The sequence below is a fragment of the Capra hircus genome, chromosome 21 (assembly GCF_001704415.2).
Source record: "Capra hircus breed San Clemente chromosome 21, ASM170441v1, whole genome shotgun sequence".
Taxonomy (NCBI): Eukaryota; Metazoa; Chordata; class Mammalia; order Artiodactyla; family Bovidae; genus Capra; species Capra hircus.
Window position 1 is genome coordinate 24,502,364 of NC_030828.1, and position 4,802 is coordinate 24,507,165.

Sequence of the window (4,802 nt, forward strand, 5' to 3'; positions counted from 1 at the left end):
CCACCATTCCTGGGGTTCACTAGGGAGTCTGGCCCCAGCCAGGGAAACCAGACAATACAGGCTTAAGAGGAGCCTCAGTGCAGGGCACCCTGTGCAGCTGTCTGGGCCCCACCCCCAGCCCTGGGACTGAGTCTACTCAGGGTCCAGGGAGGGATAGCAAGTCACAGGGGTCAAGGGCATAAACCAACAGTATATTTCTTTCCTTTTATTTTGTCTCATGCCAGTGCTATGTTGAAGTCTAGTCAATTTGCAGTTTTGTGCTTGTCCTCGGTGAGCAACTGAGACTGGTCGGCCTATACTGCTTGTGTGAGTGATGCCAGGAAAACTTCATAGTGACGCAGATTTGGAGTCAGACGCAGCCATGGCAGAAGTGGAGGTTCCCCAAAAGCAAAATGAGAAGAAAGGTTAAAAAGAGAAGCCAAAATCTAGTAAGATTGAAGAGGAAGCAGAAGAAAAAGAAGAAATGATTTCTCCCAAAGCTAAAAAGGTTAAAAAGAAAGGAGAACCTTCTGAGGTTGACGTGCATTCTCCTAAATCTAAAAAGTCAAAAAAGAGGAGCCATCCTAAGATGGCATTATTTCTCCTAAAACCAAAGTTCAAAAAAAATCAAAGGAGGCCTGTGAAAAGACAATTGTTTCTCTTAAAACCAAAAAAGTGATTTAAAAAATGAAGAGCCTTCTGAGGAAGAATTGGGTGCACCTAAGCCCAAAAAGATGAAGGAAGAAAAAGAAATAAATGGAGAAATTTGAGAGAAAAGCCCCACCCTCAAGAATGGATTCCCTGATTCTGGACCTGACTCCAACTCCAAGGAAGCTGCCAGTGAAGAAAACAGTGAGTTAGACAGGGAATGACTGTGGAGCAAAAAGAAGGAGCTTTCTCTGATTTCCCCGTATCTGAAGAAACCATTAAACTTCTCAAAGCCCGTGGGGTGACCTTCCTGTTTCCTATACAAGCAAAGACGTTTCACTGTGTCTATAGTGAGAAGGATTTGATTGCACAGGTGTGGACAGGAACTGGAAAGACTTTCTTCTTTGCTATCCCTTTGGTTGAGAAGTTTCTTGGAGAACTGCAAGACTGGAAGAGAGGTCATGCCCCTCAGGTACTGGTTCTTGCACCCACAAGGGAGCTGGCAAGTCAAGTAAGCAGAGACTTCAGTGACATCACAAAACACCTGGCAGTGGCTTGTTTTTAAGGAGAAATGTCATGTCAAAGACCACCTGCAGAATGGTAGGCTAGATCTCACCAAACTTAAGCCTGTTATCCTGGATGAAGTTGACCAGATGTTGGATATGGGCTTTCCTGATCAAGCGGAAGAGATTTTATGTGTGACATACAAGAAAGTTTCAGAAGACAATCCCCAAACATTGCTTTTTTCTGCAACTTGCCCCTATTGGGTGTATAACGTTGCTACAAAATACATGAAATCTACATACGAACAAGTGGACCTGAGTGGTGAAAGGATGCAGAAAACGGCAGTAACTCTAGAGCATCTGGCTATCACGTGCCACTGGACTCAGAGGACAGCAGTTACTGGAGACGTGGTTATCAAGGGCACACTAGCATATTTTGTGAAATGAAGAAAGAAGCCCAGGAGTTGTCACAGAATGTGGCTGTAAGACAGGATGCCCAGTCATTACACGGAGACTTCCACAGAAGCAAAGGGAAATCACCCTGAAAGGTTTTAGAAATGGTGATTTTGGAGTTTTGGTTGCAACCAATGTTCCTGCACATGGGTTAGACATCCCCGAGGTTGATCTGGTGGTTCAAAGTTCTCCACCAAAGCATGCACAATCCTACATTCATCGTTATGGGTGAACAGGTAGAGCCGAGAGGACCGGGGTTTGCATCTGCTTTTACCAGCACAAAGAATACCAGTCAGCCCAAGAGGGTCAAAAAGCGGGAATTAAATTTAAACAAATAGCTGTTCCTTCTGCAACAGAGATAATAAAAGCTTCTAGCAAAGATGCCATCAGGCTCCTGGACTCGGTGCCTCCCACTGTGACTGGTCACTTCAAGAGGTCCGCCGAGCAGCTGGTTGCGGAGAGGGCGCTGCGGAAGCCCTGGCTGCAGCCTTGGCCCGCCTTTCCGGGGCCGCATCGGTAGACCAGCGCTCCTTGATCAGCTCCGAAGCGAGCTCTGTGACCATGACCTTGTGGTGCTCAACTGAAATGCCAAACATTAGCTATGCTTGGAAAGAACTTAAAAGGCAGTTGGGTGAGGATATTGATTCCAAAGTGAAGGGAATGGTCTTTCTCAAAGGAAAGCAGGGTGTTTGCTTTGATACCCCTACCGCATCAGTAGCAGAAGTGCAGGAAGAGCGGCGTGATTCACGGCACGGGCCGCTTTCTGTGGCCACAGAGCAACCAGAGCTAGAAGGTCCGCGGGAAGGATATCGCAACTTCCGAGGACAGTGAGAAGGCCATCGAGGCTTCAGGGGAGAGCGCGAGGGCAACCGAGGTGTCAGGGGACAGCAGGAAAGAAGAAGCTTCAGGGGACAGCGATCAGGAGGTGGCAACAAAAGTAACAGATTCCAAAACAAAGGCCAGAAGCAGAGTTTTAATAAAGCATTTGGACAGCAATTTGAAGTAGAGGATTTATTTGGCAAAAACAGAACTATGCTCAGCAACGTGGAACAGCATTATTATCAGCAACATTATTTTTCATACAAAGTTAAAAGCGCATTGTATTTCCCTCCTGACCACTTGCCCAGTCCCCATCTCTTCGAGAGAGAAAAGCTTCATCTAAATTATTTCATCTGATTGATGACTGTCACTTATAACTTTATTGCTACTTGTGTCTTGGGTATTCCTTTGGAAAAGGCGTATGGATTCATTACATATTCTAATGCATTGTCTATAGATTATAAGATAAAGTCAAGCATGTATCTGCTGATACTTTTTAAGTTGACCTGTCTTTATACTTAGAGATGTCTCTTAATAGTAAGGTTCCCCAGAGGAGGCAATGGCACCTCCACGCCAGTACTCTTGCCTGGAGAATCCCATGGATGGAGGAGCCTGGCAGGCTGCAGTCCATGGGGTCGCTAAGAGTCAGACACAACTAAACAACTTCACTTTCACTTTTCACTTTCATGCACTGGAGAAGGAAATGGCAACCCACCCCAGTATTCTTGCCTGGAGACTCCCAGGGACAGAGGAGCCTGTTGGGCTGCCGTCTATGGGGTCGCACAGAGTCGGACACGACTGACATGACTTGGCAGCAGCAGCAGTAGGGTTCCCTGGTGGCTCAGATGGTAAAGACTCTCTGGCAAAGCAGGATCCCTGGGGCGGGAAGATCCCCTGGAGAAGGAAATGGCAACCCACTCCAGGAATCTTGCCTGTAGAATTCCATGGACAGAGGAGCCCAGCAGGCTCCAGTCCATGGGGTTGCAAAGAGTCAGGCATGACTAAGCAACTATCACTCTCTCAGTGAGCAATGGACTGATTTACTTATGACAGATACATTCAGCATATTTGTACTTAAAAAATTTTTTTTGCCATAGACTTTATTAAACAAAGTTCATAAACTTCTTTGTGCTGAATATCAGGTCCCTCTGGACTCTTCATTAGAAATACACATTTTTTGTACATGTTCAAGGAAAAGAAGGAGATAGTCCTTGTGGATTATCTATTACAGTCACAGATTTCTATGTATATGTTAGAGACAACTGTTTCTCTGTATATGAGCATAAATGGAAGAACGTAAGGAAGGAGATAATCCTTGTGGGTCAGCTAATACAGATACAGATTGTGTATACGTCAGTACCGACCTCCTAATTCATCCCTAGCCCTTTCCATTTTCTTCCCTGCAATTCTTTGTGTATGAATCTCTGAGTCTCCTTTTGTGTTGTAAATTACTTACACTGTATCTCTCTCTCTCTCTTTTTTTTACTTGCCTAGAGGGGACATCATCTACTATTTTCTTCCTCTGTTGCTAAATCCACTTAGTGTATGATCCTCCAAGGTCCAGCCTTGTTGGTGACCAGTGGCTTAATTTCATAATTTCAGTGGCAATTTTTATATCTGAGTAACAGCCTATTGTATATGTGCACCACATTTCTTTAAGATTTAATCTGTCAGTGATGTTTTATTGAGTCTGTATCTTGGCTATTGGAAGTAGCATTGTGGTGAACATTGGGGGGGGGGTGTCTTTTTGAATGATGATTTTCTCAGGATTTAGGTTCAGGTGTGGGAAATCAATATCCTAGGCTTAGTTTTCTGGAAAGTTTTTTCTTTTCTTTTCTGGCATAGGGAAGCTGTCCTTTCTAGCAGCTGTTGCCAATGTCCATTCCCACTGACCAGGCAGGGAGGCTCCCCCTTTTCCCAGCTCTCTCCCACATTTATTATTTGTCGGCTTGTGAGGATGGACATTCTGGGATTTGATTTCTTGTTGTTTTGATCGGCTTTCCTCCCGTAGCATATAGGGATGCGGAGCAGCTTGTCCCGAGGCCATCTGGGTTGTTTTTTTTCCTGAAGGGCGTGAGGAAATGTTACCTGTTGCAAGCTGCTTCTTGAAAGGCAGTTATGTTTGGAGTTGATTTCTGCAATACTCATCCCAAGACCTTTCCAGAGGGCAGCGGTCATTAATAGCCACACAGGTGCCAGTAAACACCGGTGGGCAAGTTGTAGTTACAGGAAATGTCCAAATGGTGGCAGCACTTCGTCATGCCCAGCTCTGGTTCCACCTGCAACCAGAGCCTTAAGGAAGGTCAACTTCCTGGGCCATAAATTTGAGTGGAATGTGACTGAGCAAACCCCCAAGGCCCTGGGTCTCACTGCTTCTCCCCGCTAAAGCTTCACCCCTCC

General features: G+C 45.5%; 1 pseudogene; it reads left to right on the forward strand.

The window, feature by feature from the left end:
- On the forward strand, positions 314 to 2,759 carry LOC108638472 (annotated as a pseudogene).